The sequence below is a fragment of the Kogia breviceps genome, chromosome 8 (genome assembly GCF_026419965.1).
Source record: "Kogia breviceps isolate mKogBre1 chromosome 8, mKogBre1 haplotype 1, whole genome shotgun sequence".
NCBI lineage: Eukaryota > Metazoa > Chordata > Mammalia > Artiodactyla > Physeteridae > Kogia > Kogia breviceps.
In genome coordinates this window covers 91466836-91483405 of record NC_081317.1, presented here as the reverse complement: position 1 = coordinate 91483405, position 16570 = coordinate 91466836, and the positions used below count along the sequence as shown (strand labels likewise).

At 42.4% G+C, this 16570-nt stretch overlaps 1 protein-coding gene across 1 annotated transcript in view; it reads left to right on the top strand.

The window, feature by feature from the left end:
• The window catches only part of XPA (XPA, DNA damage recognition and repair factor), a 91774-nt gene that overhangs the window by 16286 nt on the left and 58918 nt on the right, over positions 1 to 16570 (top strand). The gene's annotated exons all lie outside the window — the stretch shown is intronic.

The window sequence follows — 16570 nt, the reverse complement described above, 5'->3', positions numbered from 1 at the left end:
TTTAGTAACGTATTATTTAGCCTCCATGTGTTTGTGTTTTTTACGTTTTTTTCCTTGTAATTCATTTCTAATCTCACAGTGTTGTGGTCAGAAAAGATGCTTGATATGATTTCAGTTTTCTTAAATTTACTGAGGCTTGATTTGTGACCCAAGATGTGACCTATCCTGGGGAATGTTCTGTGCGCACTCGCGAAGAAAGCGTAATCTGCTGTTTTTGGATGGAATGTCCTATAAATGTCAAATCTCTCTGGTCTGTTGTGTCATTTAAAGCTTCTATTTCCTTATTAATTTTCATTTTGGATGATCTGTCCATTGGTGTAAGTGAGGTGTTAAAGTCCCCCACTATTATTGTGTTACTGTCAATTTCCTCTTTTATAGCTGTTAGCAGTTGCCTTATGTATTGAGGTGCTCCTATGTTGGGTGCATACATATTTATAATTGTTATATCTTCTTCTTGGATTGATCCCTTGATCATTATGTAGTGTTCTTCCTTGTCTCTTGTGACATTCTTTATTTTAAAGTCTATTATATCTGATATGAGTAGTGCTCCTCCAGCTTTCTTTTGTTTCTTTCTTTTGGTTTTTTTTTTTTTTTTTTGCGGTATGCAGGCCTCTCACTCTTGTGGCCTCTTCCATTGCAGAGCACAGGTTCTGGATGCGCAGGATCAGCGGCCATGGCTCACGGGCCCAGCCGCTCCGCGGCACGTGGGATCTTCCCAGACCGGGGCAAGAACTCGCGTCCCCTGCATCGGCAGGTGGACTCTCAACCTCTGTGCCACCAGGGAAGCCCTTGGGTTTGTTTTTGTAGGTCCTTTTCTTCTGTGTGTCCCCCTTAGATAAGTTCCTTTAGCATTTGTTGTAGAGCTGGTTTGGTGGTGCTGAATTCTCTTAGCTTTTGCTTGTCTGTAAAGCTTTTGATTTCTCCATTGAATCTGAATGAGATCCTTGCCGGGTAGAGTAATCTTGGTTGTAGGTTCTTCCCTTTGATCACTTTAAGTATATCATGCCACTCCCTTCTGGCTTGTAGAGTTTCTGCTGAGAAATCAGCTGTTAACCTTATGGTAGTTCCCTTGTATGTTATTTGTCGTTTTTCCCTTGCTGCTTTCAATCATTTTTCTTTGTCTTTAATTTTTGTCAATTTGATTGCTGTGTCTCAACATGTTTCTCCTTGGGTTTATCCTGTATGGGACTCTCTGCGCTTCCTGGACTTGGGTGGCTATTTCCTTTCCCATGTTACAGAAGTTTTCGACTATAATCTCTTCAGATATTTTCTCTGGTACTTTCTCTCTCTCTTCTCCTTCTGGGACCCCTACAATGCGAATGTTGTAGCGTTTAATGTTGTCCCAGAGGTCTCTTAGGCTGTCTTCATTTCTTTTCATTCTTTTTTCTATATTCTGTTCCGCAGCAGTGAATTCCACCATTCTGTCTTCCAGGTCACTTATCCATTCTTCTGCCTCAGTTATTCTGCTATTGATTCCTTCTAGTGTAGTTTTCATTTCATTTATTGTATTGTTCATCTCTGTTTGTTTGTTCTTTAATTCTTCTAGGTCTTTGTTAAACATTTTTTGCATCTTCTCCATCTCTGCCTCCATTCTTTTTCTGAGGTCCTGGATCATCTTTACTATCATCATTCTGAATTCTTTTTCTGGAAGGTTGCCTATCTCCACTTCATTTAGTTGTTTTTCTGGGGTTTTATCTTGTTCCTTCATCTGGTACATAGCCCTCTGCCTTTTCATCTTGTCTGTCTTTCTGTGAATGTGGTTTTTGTTCCACAGGCTGCAGGATTGTAGTTCTTTTGCTTTTGCTGTCTGCCTTCTGGCGGATGAGGCTATCTAAGAGGCTTGATGGGAGGGACTGGTGGTGCGTAGAGCTGACTGTTGCTCTGGTGGGCAGAGCTCAGTAAGACTTTAATCCACTTGACAGTTGATGGGTGGGGCTGGGTTCTCTCCCTGTTGGTTGTTTGTCCTGGGCTCTTTGGTGGGGCTAATGACAGACTCTGGGAGGGCTCACGCCAAGGAGTACTTCCCAGAACTTCTGCTGCCCGTGTCTTTGTCCCCACGGTGAGCCACAGCCACCCCCCCCCCGCCTCTGCAGGAGACCCTCCAACACTTGCAGGTTATGTCTGGTTCAGTCTCTATGGGGTCACTGCTCCTTCCCCTGTGTCCCGACGTGCACACTACTTTGTTTGTGCCCTCCAAGAGTGGAGTCTCTGTTTCCCCCAGTTCTGTTGAAGTCATGCAATCAATTCCCACTAGGCTTCAAAGTCTGATTCTCTAGGAGTTCCTCCTCCCATTGCCGGACCCCCAGGTTGGGAAGCCTGACGTGGGGTTCAGAATCTAGAACAGGGTTGTTCAGGATCACCAGGAAGGCTTTATTAAAACACAGATTATGGAGCCCCATCCCTAGAGCTTCTTCTGATGTAGTAGGTCTTAGGTAGGGACTGTGAATTTGTTTCTAACAAGTTCCTGGGTGATGCTGATGCTGCTGGCCTAGGGGCCACACTTTGACAGCCTCTGGTCTAGAATTAAACCCACTGTGTACTCTAGGACTGCAGGGGAATGCAACCATGTGGAGAGAATAGTGTGTAACAATGAGGTCAGTCACTGTTCATACTGTCTTTTTTAAAAATTATTTTAAAAAATTGTGATAAAATATACATAACAAAATTTACAGTTGTAGCCTCCTAAAGTGTATGTTTAGTGGCATTAAGTACTATACCTTCACGTTGTTTTGTGACAGTCACCACCATCCATCGGCAGAATTTTTTCATCATCCAAAACTGAAACTTTGTCCCATTAAACAGTAACTTCCTCTGCAAACATTTTGATGTATTATCTTTGAGATTGTTTTTGATATGTGAATGAGAATGTAATATTTTTCTTTTATAAAAATGTCGTTAAGGGCTTCGCTAGTGGCGCAGTGGTTGAGAGTCCGCCTGCTGATGCAGGAGATATGGGTTTGTGCCCTGGTCCAGGAGGATCCCACATGCCGTGGAGTGGCTGGGCCCGTGAGCCATGGCTGCCGAGCCTGCATTCCGCAATGGGAGAGGCCACAACAGTGAGAGGCCCATGTACTGCAAAAAAAAAAAAAAATGTCGTTAAGAGCATTTCCCCATTTGTTGTTTTTTTTTTTAATGAATTAATTAATTTATTTTTGGCTGTGTTGGGTCTTGGTTTCTGTGCGGGGGCTATCTCCAGTTGCGGCGAGCAGGGACCACTCTTCATCGCGGTGTGCGGTCCTTTCACTGTCGTGGCCTCTCACTGTGGAACACAGGCTCCAGATGCTCAGGCTTAGTAGTTGTGGCTCACAGGCCCAGTTGCTTCGCAGCATGTGGGATCCTCCCAAACCAGGGCTCGAATCTGTGTGTCCTGCATTGGCAGGCAGACTCTCAACCACTGCACCACCAGGGAAGCCGTCCCCATTTCTTTCTTTCTTTTTTTTTTTTTTTGTGGTACGCGGGCCTCTCACTGTTGTGTCCTCTCCCATCGCGGAGCACGGGCTCTGGACGCACAGGCTCAGCGGCCATGGCTCACGGGCCTAGCCGCTCTGTGGCATGTGGGATCTTCCCAGACCGGGGAATGAACCCGTGTCCCCTGCATTGGCAGGTGGACTCTCAACCACTGCGCCACCAGGGAAGCCCCTCCCCATTTCTTAAATATTCTTTCAGAACTTTCTTTTTAATGGCTACATAATACTCCATTTGATGGCTGCACCACGATTCATTTAAATGCAGCTCTTTTGTTTATTTCTTTTCTCTATTCTAATAATTATTACTGCAGTGAGTATATTTGGAGGTATACTTTTGTCCAGCTTTCTGATTCATAGCAGCAGGGTAACTGACCCAAAAGTATGTATATTTCTGGTAAAGTTTATGTGCTTAAAAAAGTTAAATTAACATTGATAGAAGGAGAAAACCTAAAAGCAAATAAACAAATGGATGTATCTTTCCAAATGAAATAACATGATCATGTTGAAGAGAGGGAGGACAGAAAGAGCTAGTCCAAATGATTTATGAGGACAGTATTTGACAGTATATCCTCAATTTGAGGTGGGTGGGGTAAGGGGAAAACCAAAAGATTCCTGAACTCATTTTATAGAGTGGTATGAGTGAAGATTTTTTTTTTTTTTTTTCTGTATGCGGGCCTCTCACCACTGTGACGTCTCCTGTTGCGGAGCACAGGCTCCGGACACGCAGGCTCAGCAGCCATGGCTCACAGGCCTAGCCTCTTGGAGGCATGTGGGATCTTCCCAGACCAGGGCACGAACCCGTGTCCCCTGCATCGGCAGGCGGACTTTCAACCACTGCGCCACCAGGGAAGCCCGAGTGAAGAAAGTTTGAAAGTAGTTTAGATGTATTGTTGGCTCAAGCAGATGAATGTATTTCTTTTCTTTTTTCTTTTTTTTAACATCTTTATTGGAGTATAACTTTTACAATAGTGTGTTAGTTTTCCCTTTACAACAAAGTGAATCAGTTATACATATACATATGTTCCCATATCTCTTCCCTCTTGTGTCACCCTACCTCCCACCCTCCCTATCTCACCCCTCTAAATAGACATTTCTAAATAGACATTTCTCCAAAGAAGATATACAGATTGCCAACAAACACATGAAATAATGCTCAACATCATTAATCATTAGAGAAATGCAAATCAAAACTACAATGAAATATCATCTCACACTGGTCAGAATGGCCATCATCAAAAACTGTAGAAACAATAAATGCTGGAGAGGGTATGGAGAAAAGGGAACCCTCTTGCACTGCTGGTGGGAATGTAAATTGATACAGCCACTATGGAGAACAGTATGGAGGTTCCTTAGAAAACTAAAAATAGAACCACCATACGACCCACAAAGCACAAAGGCGATCTCCCTGTGCTATGCGGCAGCTTCCCACTAGCTATCTAATTTACATTTGGTAGTGTATATATGTCCATGCCACTCTCTCACTTTGTCACAGCTTACCTTTCCCCCTCCCCATATCCTCAAGTCCATGCTCTAGTAGGTCTGTGTTTTATTCCCGTCCTACCACTAATCTCTTCATGACATTTTTTTTTCTTAGATTCCATATATATGTGTTAGCATATGGTATTTGTTTTTCTCCTTCTGACTTACTTCACTCTGTATGACAGACTCCAGGTCTATCCACCTCTTTGCAACTAACTCAGTTTCATTTCTTTTTATGGCTGAGTAATATTCCATTGTATATATGTGCCACGTCTTCTTTATCCATTCATCTGTTGATGGACACTTAGGTTGCTTCCATGTCCTGGCTATTGTAAATAGAGCTGCAATGAACATTTTGGTACATGACTCTTTTTGAATTATGGTTTTCTCAGGGTATATGCCTAGTAGTGGGATTGCGGGGTCGTATGGTAGTTCTATTTGTAGTTTTTTAAGGAACCTCCATACTGTTCTCCATAGTGGCTGTATCAATTTACATTCCCACAAGCAGTGCAAGAGTGTTCCCTTTTCTCCACACCCTCTCCAGCATTTATTGTTTCTACAGTTTTTGATGATGGCCATTCTGACCGGTGTGAGATGATATCTCATTGTAGTTTTGATTTGCATTTCTCTAATGATTAATGATGTTGAGCATTCTTTCATGTGTTTGTTGGCAACCTGTATATCTTCTTTGGAGAAATGTCTATTTAGTTCTTCTGCCCATTTTTGGATTGGGTTGTTTGTTTTTTTGTTATTGAGCTGCATGAGTTGCTTATGAATTTTGGATATTAATCCTTTGTCAGTTGCTTCATTTGCAAATATTTTCTCCCATTCTGAGGGTTGTCTTTTGGTTTTGTTTATGGTATCCTTTGCTGTGCAAAAGCTTTTAGTTTCATTAGGTCCCATTTGTTTATTTTTGTTTTTATTTCCATTTCTCTAGGAGATGGGTCAAAAAGGATCTTGCTGTGGTTTATGTCGTAGAGTGTTCTGCCTATGTTTTCCTCTAAGAGTTTGATAGTGTCTGGCCTTACATTCAGGTCTTTAACCCATTTTGAGTTTATTTTTATGTGTGGTGTTAGGGAGTGTTCTAATTCATACTTTTACATGTAGCTGTCCAGTTTTCCCAGCACCAGTTATTAAAGAGGCTGTCTTTTCTCCACGGTATATCCTTCCCTCCTTTATCAAAGATAAGGTGACCATATGTGTGTGGGTTTATCTCTGGGCTTTCTATCCTGTTCCATTGATCTATATTTCTGTTTTTGTGCCAGTACCATACTGTCTTGATTACTGTGGCCTTGTAGTATAGTCTGAAGTCAGGGAGCCTGATTCCTCCAGCTCCATTTTTCGTTCTCAAGATTGCTTTGGCTATTCGGGGTCTTTTGTGTTTCCATACAAATTGTGAAATTTTTTGTTCTAGTTCTGTAAAAAATGCCAGTGGTAATTTGATAGGGATCGCATTGAATCTGTAGATTGCTTTGGGTCGTACAGTCATTTTCACAATGTTGATTCTTCCAAACCAAGAACATGGTATATTTCTCCACCTATTTGTATCATCTTTAATTTCTTTCATCAGTGTCTTACAGTTTTCTGCATACAAGTCTTTTGTCTCCTTAGATAGGTTTATTCCTAGATATTTTATTCTTTTTGTTGCAGTGGTAAATGGGAGTGTTTTCTTAATTTCACTCTCAGATTTTTCATCATTAGTGTATAAGAATGCCAGAGATTTCTGTGCATTAATTTTGCATCCTGCTGCTTTACCAAATTCATCGATTAGCTCTAGTAGTTTTCTGGTAGCGTCCTTAGTTTTCTCTATGTATAGTATCATGTCATCTGCAAACAGTGACAGCTTTACTTCTTTTCCTATTTGGATTCCTTTTATTTCTTTTTTTCTCTGATTGCTGTGGCTAGAACTTCCAAAACTATGTTGAGTAAGAGTGGTGAGAGTGGGCAACCTTGTCTTGTTCCTGATCTTAGTGGAAATGGTTTCAGTTTTTCACCATTGAGAACGATGCTGGCTGTGGGTTTGTCATATATCGCCTTTATTATGTTGAGGAAAGGTCCCTCTTTGCCTACTTTCTGCAGGGTTTTTATCATAAATGGGTGTTGAATTTTGTCAAAAGCTTTCTCTGCATCTATACAGATGATCATATGGTTTTTCTCCTTCAGTTTGTTGATATGGTGTATCACGTTGATTGATTTGCATATATTGAAGAATCCTTGCATTCCTGGAATAAACCCCACTTGATCATGGTGTATGATCCTTTTAATGTGCTGTTGGATTCTGTTTGCTAATATTTTGTTGAGGATTTTTGCATCTGTTCATCAGTGATGTTGGCCTGTAGTTTTCTTTCTTTGTGACGTCTTTGTCTGGTTTTGGTATCAGGGTGATGGTGGCCTCGTAGAATGAGTTTGGGAGTGTTCCTCCCTCTGCTATCTTTTGGAAGAGTTTGAGAAGGATAGGTGTTAGCTCTTCTCTAAATGTTTGATAGAATTCGCCTGTGAAGCCATCTGGTCCTGGGCTTTTGTTTGTTGGAAGATTTTTAATCACAGTTTCAATTTCAGTGCTTGTGATTGGTCTGCTCATATTTTCTATTTCTTCCTGGTTCAGTCTCGGCAGGTTGTGCATTTCTAAGAATTTGTCCATTTCTTCCAGGTTGTCCATTTTATTGGCATACAGTTGCTTGTAGTAATCTCTAATAATCTTTTGTATTTCTGCATGTCTGTTGTTACGTCTCCTTTTTCATTTCTAATTCTATTGATTTGAGTCTTCTTCTTTTTTTTCTTGATGAGTCTGGCTAATGGTTTATCAATTTTATTTATCTTCTCAAAGAACCAGCTTTTAGTTCTGTTGATCTTTGCTATTGTTTCCTTCATTTCTTTTTCATTTATTTCTGATCTGATCTTTATGATTTCTTTCCTTCTGCTAAATTTGGGGTGTTTTTGTTCTTTCTCTAATTGCTTTAAGTGCAAAGTTAGGTTGTTTATTCGAGATGTTTCCTGTTTCTTAAGGTATGATTGTATTGCTATAAACTTGCCTCTTAGAACTGCTTTTGCTGTATCCCATAGGTTTTGGGTCGTCGTGTCTCCATTGTCATTTGTTTCTAAGTATTTTTTGATTTCCTCTTTAATTTCTTCAGTGATCACTTCGTTATTAAGTAGTGTATTGTTTAGCCTCCATGTGTTTGTATTTTTTACAGATCTTTTCCTGTAATTGATATCTAGTCTCATAGTGTTGTGGTCAGAAAAGATACTTGATACAATTTCAGTTTTCTTAAATTTGCCAAGGCTGGATTTGTGACCCAAGATATGATCGATCCTGGAGAATGTTCCATGAGCACTTGAGAAAAATGTGTATTTTGTTATTTTTGGATGGAATGTCCTATAAATATCAATTAAGTCCATCTTGTGTAATGTATCATTTAAAGCTTGTGTTTCCTTATTTATTTCCATTTTGAATGATCTGTCCATTGGTGAAAGTGGAGTGTTAAAGTCCCCTACTATGATTGTGTTACTGTCGATTTCCCCTTTTATGGCTGTTAGTATTTGCCTTATGTATTGAGGTGCTCGTATGTTGGCTGCATAAATATTTACAATTGTTATATCTTCTTCATGGATCGATCCCTTGATCATTTTGTAGTGTCCTTCCTTGTCTCTTGTAACAGTTTTTATTTTAAAGTCTATTTTGTCTGATATGAGAATTACCACTCCAGCTTTCTTCTGATTTCTGTTTGCATGGAATATCTTTTTCCATCCCCTTACTTTCAGTCTGTATGTGTCCCTAGGTCTGAAGTGGGTCTCTTGTAGACAGCATATATAATGGTCTTGTTTTTGTATCCATTCAGCCAGTCTGTGTCTTTTGGTGGGAGCATTTAATCCATTTACATTTAAGGTAATTATCGATATGTATGTTCCTATTACCATTTACTTAATTGTTTCAGGTTGTTCTTGTAGGTCTTTTCTTTCTCTTGTGTTTCTTGCCTAGAGAAGTTCCTTTAGCATTTGTTGTAGAGCTGGTTTGGTGGTGCTGAACTCTCTCAGCTTTTGCTTGTCTGTAAAGGTTTTAATTTCTCCATCAAATCTGAATGAGATCCTTGCTGGGTAGAGTAATCTTGGATGTAGGTTTTTTTCCTTCATTACTTTAAATATGTCCTGCCACTCCCTTCTGGCTTGTAGAGTTTCTGCTGAAAGATCAGATGTTAACTTTATGGGGATTCCCTTGTGTGTTATTTGTTGTTTTTCCCTTGCTGCTTTTAATATGTTTTCTTTGTATTTAATTTTTGACAGTTTGATCATTATGTGTCTTGGCGTGTTTATCCTTGGGTTTATCCTGTATGGGACTCTCTGTGCTTCCTGCACTTGATTGACTATTTCCTTTCCTATATTAGGGAAGTTTTCAACAATAATCTCTTCAAATATTTTCTCAGTCCCTTTCTTTTTCTCTTCTTCTGGGACCCCTATAATTTGAATGTTGGTGTGTTTAATGTTGTCCCAGAGGTCTCTGAGACTGTCCTCAGTTCTTTTCATTCTTTCTTCTTTCTTCTGCTCTGCAGTAGTTATTTTCACTATTTTATCTTCCAGGTCACTTATCCGTTCTTCTGCCTCAGTTATTCTGCTATTGATCCCATCTAGAGTATTTTTCATTTAATTTATTGTGTTGCTCATCGTCGCTTGCTTCCTCTTTATTTCTTCTAGGTCCTTGTTAACTGTTTCTTGCAATTTGTCTATTCTATTTCCAAGATTTTGAATCATCTTTACTATCATTATTCTGAATTCTTTTTCAGGTAGACTGCCTATTTCCTCTTCATTTGTTAGGTCTGGTGGGTTTTTATCCTACTCCTTCATCTGCTGTGTGTTTTTCTGTTTTCTCATTTTGCTTATCTTACTGTGTTTGGGGTCTCCTTTTTGCAGGCTGCAGGTCTGTAGTTCCCATTGTTTTTGGTGGCTGTCCCCAGTGGCTAAGGTTGGTTCAGTGGGTTGAGTAGATTCCCTGGTTGGGGGGACTAGTGCCTGTGTTCTGGTGGATGAGGCTGAATCTTGTCTTTCTGGTGGGCAGGTCCACGTCTGGTGGTGTGTTTGGGGATGTTGGTAGCCTTATTATGATTTTAGACAGCCTCTCTGCTAATGGATGGGGCTGTAGTCCTGTCTTGTTATTTGTTGGGCATAGGGAGTCCAGCACTGTTCGTTGCTGGTCCTTGAGTGAAGCTGGGTCTTGGTGGTGAGATGGAGAACTCTGGGAGATTTTCGCTGTTTGATATTGTGTGGAGCTGGGAGGTCTCTTGTGGACCAGTGTCCTGAGGTTGGTTCTTCCACCTCAGAGACACAGCCCTGACTCCTGGCTTGAGCACCAAGAGCCTTTAATCCACATGGCTCGAAATAAAAGGGAGAAAAAATAGAAAGGAAAGGAAGGAAGGCGGGAGGGAAGGAAGGAAGAAAGGAAGGGAGGAAGGAAGAAAGCAAGAAAGGACGGAAGGAAGAAAGGAAGGAAGGAAGAAAGGAAGGAAGGAAGAGAGGAAGAAAGGGAGGAAGGAAGAGAGGAAGAAAGGGAGGAAGGAAGAGGAAGGAAGGGAGGAAGAAAGGAAGGAAGGGAGGAAAGAAAGGAGGGAGGAAGGAAGGAAGGAGGGAAGAAAGGAAGAAGACAAAGTAGGATAAAATATAGTTATTAAAATAAAAAAATTATTAAGAAGAAAAATTTCTATTAAAAAAAACAGGTCGGTCTAACCCTAGGACAAATGGTGAAAGCTGAGCTATACAGACAAAATCTCACACAGCAGCACACACATACACACTCACAAAAAAAAGAAAAGGGGATGGGCTTCCCTGGTGGCGCAGTGGTTGAGAATCCGCCTGCAGATGCAGGGGACACGGGTTCGTGCCCTGGTCCGGGAAGATCCCACATGCCGCGGAGCGGCTGGAACCGTGAGCCGTGGCCGCTGGGCCTGTGCGTCCGGAGCCTGTGCTCCGCAACGGGAGAGGCCACAGCAGTGAGAGGCCCGCGTACCACCAAAAAAAAAAAAGAAGAAAAGGGGAAAATAATAGTATATCTTGCTCCCAAAGTCCACCTCCTCAACTTGGGGTATTTTGCTGTCTATTCAGGTTTTCCACAGATGCAGGGCACTTCAAGTTGATTGTGGAGTTTTAATCCGCTGCTTCTGAGGCTGCTGGGAGAGACCTCCCCCTCTCTTCTTTGTTTGCACAGCTCCTGGGGTTCAGCTTTGGACTTGGCCCCGCCTCTGCGTGTAGGTCTTCCGAGGGCGTCTGCCCTTCGCTCAGACAGGACGGGGTTAAAGGAGCAGCTGATTCAGGGGCTCTGGCACAGGCCGGAGGTAGGGAGGGGCACGGATGTGGGGCGAGCCTGTGGCCCGAGGCGTGCCGCGCATTCTCCCGGGGAAGCTGTCCCTGGATCCCAGGACCCCCGCAGTGGCGGGCTGCACAGGCTCCCGGGAGGGGCGGTGTGGAGAGTGACCTGTGCTCGCACACAGGCCTCTTGGTGACGGCAGCAGCAACCCTAGCGTCCCACAACCGTCTCCGCTGTCTGCGCCGACAGCCGCGGCTCGTGCCCGTTTCTGGAGCTCCTTTACACGGTGCCCTTAATCCCCTCTCCTCGCGCCCCAGGAAGGAAAGAGGCAAGAAAACGTCTCCTGTCTCTTCGGCAGCTCCGTGCCCGTTGCTGGAGCTCCTTTAAGCGGCGCGCTTAAACCCCTCTCCTTGCGCACCAGGAAGCAAAGAGGGAAGAAAAGGTCTTTTGCCTCTTTGGCAGCTCCAGACTTCAACCTCCTTGCTAGCCGTGGTGCACTAACCCCTTCAGGCTGTCTTCACTCTGCCAACTCCAGACCTTTCCCTGGGATCCGACTGAAGCCCGAGGCTCAGCTCCCGGCCCCCGCCCGCTCCGGCGGGGGAGCAGACCAGCCTCTCGGGCTGGTGAGTGCTGGTCAGCACCAATCCTCTGTGCGGGAATCTCTCCGCTTTGCCCTCCGCACCCTGTTGCTGCGCTCTCCTCCGCGGTTCCGAAGCTTCCCCCTCCGCCACCCGCAGTCTCCGCCCGCGAAGGGGCTTCTAGTGTGTGGAAACCTTTCCTCCTTCACTGGTGCAGTGCTCCCTCCCACTGGTGCAGGTCCTGTCCCTATTCTTTGTCTCTGTTTATTCTTTTTTCTTTTTCCCTACCCAGGTACGTGGGGAGTTTCTTGCCTTTTGGGAGGTCTGAGATCTTCTGCCAGCGTTCGGTGGGTGTTCTATAGGAGAAGTCCACGTGTAGATGTATTTCTGATGTATCTGTGAGGAGGAAGGTGATCTCCGTGTCTTACTCTTCCGCCATCTTCTCGCCTCTCTCTGAATGTATTTCTTGGTGTTGTTGTGAGCCAAGGTTCTCATTGTAGATGAAAGGACATACAACTATGGAATGGGAGAAGGCAAGAAAGAACCCTGTGCGGATGGATTAAAATTGCCAGTATCAGTGTGAACTCCTGATTTCTAAAACATGTATATGTGTATGCATGTAGAAGTTTACATGTAAACTAAAAAATGAATTCAGCTAAGTTGCAGGAAACAATTCATATATAGAAATCTGTTGCATTTTTGTACGCTACTAATGAACTATCACAAAGAAAAACTAAGAGGGCTTCCCTGGTGGCGCAGTGGTTGGGGGTCCGCCTGCCGATGCGGGGGACGCGGGTTCATGCCCCGGTCCGGGAGGATCCCGCGTGCCGCGGAGCGGCTGGGCCCGTGGGCCGTGGCCGCTGCGCCTGCGCGTCCGGAGCCTGTGCTCCGCGACGGGAGAGGCCACAGCAGTGAGAGGCCCGTGTACCGCAAAAAAAAAAAAAAAAAAAAAAAAAAACTAAGAAAACAGTCCCCATTTATAGTTGCCCATTTATCAGAAAGAGTAAAATACCTAGGAATAAATTTAACCAAGGAGGTGAAATACTTGTACACTGAAAACTATAAGACATGGATGAAAGAAATGGAAGAAGACACAGATAAATAGAAAGACATTCTGTGCTCCTGGGATGGAAGAACTAATATTCTTAAAATGTCCATAGTACCTAAAGCAATCTATAGAATCAGTGCACTCCCTATCAAAATTCCACTGGCAATTTCCCACAGATATAGAACAAACAATCCGAAAATTCACATGGAACCATGAAAAACCCTGAATGGCCAGAGCAGCAGAACTGGACACCTCATGGTTCCTGATTTCAAATTATATATCAAAGCCATTGTAATGAAAACAATATGGTATTGGCATAAAAACAGACACATAGATCAATGGAACAGAAAAGAGACCCCAGAAATATACCTACACATATGGTCAGTTAATTTATGACAGAGGAGCCAAGAATATACAAGGGGAAAGGACAGGTTTTTCAATAAAAGGTGTTGGGAAAACTGGACAGTCCCATGCAAAAGATTGAAACTGGGCCACTGTCTTACATCATACAGAATAATTCAAAATGTATTAAAGATTTAAGTGTAAGACAAACCATAATACTCTTAGAAGAAGACAGATGGGGACTTCCCCGGTGGCACAGTGGTTAAGACTCTGTGCTCCCAATGCAGGGAGCCCAGGTTTGAACCCTGGTCTGGGAACTAGATCCCACATGCATGCCACAACTAAGAGTTTGCATGCCGTAACTAAGGAGGCTGCAAGCTGCAACTAAGACCCAATGCAACCAAATAAATAAAAAACAAACAAAAAAGAAAATAGATGAAAAGCTCCTTGACATTGTTCTTGGCAATGATATTTTTGGATATGACACCAAAAGCAGAGGCAACAAAAGCAAAACTATTAAACAAGTGGGACTGCATCAAACTAAAAAGCTTCTGCACAGCAAAGCAAACCTTTGAAAAGGCCACCAACTGAATGGGGGAAAATATTTGCAAATCATACATCTGATGAGGGGCTAGTATCCAAAATATATAAAGAACTCCTACAACTCAATCGCAAAAAACCAAACAATCCGATTAAAAAATGGGCAGAAGATCTGAAGAGACATTTTTCCAAAGAAGACGTACAGACGGCCAGTATGTACATGGAAAGGTGCTCAGCATCACTAATCATCAGGGAAATGCAAATCACACCACAGTGAGCTATTGCCTCACACCTGTTAGAATGGTGGTTATCAAAGAGACAAAAAATAAGTGTTGGTGAGCATGTGGATAAAAGGAACCCTTGTAAATGTAAATCAGTGCAACTACTATGGAAAGCAGTATGCAAGTGCCTCAAAAAATTAGAACTAGCGTATAATCCAGCAATCCCACTTCTGGGTATTTATCCAAAGAAAATGTAAACAGTAATTCGAAAATATACATGCACCCCCATGTTCATTGCAGCATTATTTATAATAACTAGATATGGAAACAGTCTAAGTATCCATCAATGGATGAATGGATAAAGAAAGTGTGTGTGTGTGTGTGTGTGTGTGTGTGTGTGTGTGTGTTTATGTACATACAGTGGAATATTATTCAGCCATAAGAAAGAATGAAATCTTGCCATTTGTGACAACATGGATGGACCTTGAGGGCATTATGCTAAGTGAAGTAAGTCAGAGAAAGTTAAATACCATATGATCTCACTTATATGTGGAATCTAAAAACAACCCCCCCCCCAGACTCATAGATACAGAGAACAGATTGATGATTACCAGAGGGGGGAGGAGGGAGGTAGGTGAAATGTTTGAAGTGGGTCAAAAGGTACAAACTTCCAGTTAGTCATGGGAAAGTAATGTACAGCATGGTTACAGTACAGTAATGCTGTATTACGTATTTGAAAGTTGCTAAGAGACTAGATCTTAAAAATTCTTATGATAGGGCTTCCCTGGTGGTGCAGTGGTTGAGAGTCCGCCTGCCGATGCGGGGGACACGGGTTCGTGCCCCGGTCCGGGAGGATCCCACATGCCGTGGAGTGGCCGGGCCCGTGAGCCATGGCCGCTGAGCCTGCGCATCCGGAGGCTGTGCTCTGCCACGGGAGAGGCCACAACAGTGAGAGGCCTGTGTACCGCAAAAAAAAAAAAAATTTCTTATGATAAGAAATGTAATCGTATGGTGATGAATGTTAACTAGACTTATTGTGGTGATCATTATGTAATATATACAGTTGTTGACTCATTATGTTGTACACCTGAAACTAATATAATGTTATGTCAGTTATATCTCAACAAAAAAGTGTACAGTACATGTATGAATATTTGTGTGTGTGTCTATATATACGTATATTTCCTAGCCCTGTTCACAGAAATGGCCATGAAGCAGAGGTAGTAGCCCAGTAGCAATGAGCACAGTTGGTGTCCAGATCTTGGATGCTGATACTGTTCTCCACTAAAAGAAACCAGGGCCCTTCAGAGAAATAGCTGATTCCAGGATTGGGGCAGGATGGCTACAAGATGAGCTTGGGACATTTTGTAATGCCAGAAAATATGTAAGTGTTCAGAAAGTGATAGAAGCGTGTTACAGAGGCATAAGTGTCAGTTTGAAGGGGCTTCCACTGGCCAAATTTCAGACAACTGAACGCTAAAGTAATGAAGGACACCATTGAAATAATAGGAATCCGTGAGTCTATATGGATAATAAATGTGTTAGTGAATGAATGACTGGGGGAGGGGAAGGCTCTTGATTACAGTAGACTGGCAATTTCTGCATGGTAAATGTAAAGGGAGTGATGGAGTTGAAAAATCATCCTTATGTATATTTTAAAATTTCCATTATAAGGCATTTTTAAAAATTAGGAAAATGAATGCACATTTTGTGGCTTTTGATTAATAATACTGTGCAGTAGCCTCCTAATTGGTACTTCTGACTGTAATTTCTCTCTATCCAAACACATTCCAGTAACCAGTTTTTTGAAGATATCACTTTGACTATATTTTCAGTTTTTCCTTTTGTCCATAGCTATGCCCCTGTAATATTTTAGAAAGAAGAGTGATTTTTTTGTTAAGAGTTTGGAGATTAGTGAGATTGAGGAGTGCTAGAATACTGACTGACCTTCCTGTGTTGGAAGTAGGTAAGGGAAGGCAGTGATAGGAATACATTGAACAAATCATGAACAAAATGGCAGCTCCATTTTTCTTCCTGCTGGGACTTGTGGCAGTTCTCAGAGTTGGGGCTTGGCGGTAGCAATCATCCTAAAGACCTAGGAGTAAAACTTTCAGACTTGCTGGAAAAAAAAAATTCTGTAGTATAAAGATCCTTAGCTAGGTATTTGAAATCTTAAAAAAAAAAAAAAAAAAAAGAATCCGGCCTTAATCTACCTAGAGTAGTTTTGTGCTGGGTATTGAGGATATATAGCTAAATACAGTCTCTGCCTTCAAGAGATTTCCAGTCTAGTGGTTGAGACAGATGAAGGGGAAGCTGTTTACTCTGTTGGTAGTGGGGGAGGGAGAGAAAAAGTTTCCCATTTGAAAGTGAATTCTGTGTTGCCTCTGTTTTCTGTGTTATATGTTAGTGCCCATCTCCCTTATCTGTAAGCAACTCCCCCACCTCCCTCCTGCCTTGAGACTAATCTTCGTACTCTCTCAATAGTACTGTGGTAGGCCAAGTAATGGCCCCCAAAGATGTCCACATCCTAACCATCCCGGAACGTATGAATTAAGTACCTTACAGAGCCAAAGGGACTTTGCAGATATGATTAAGGTTAATGA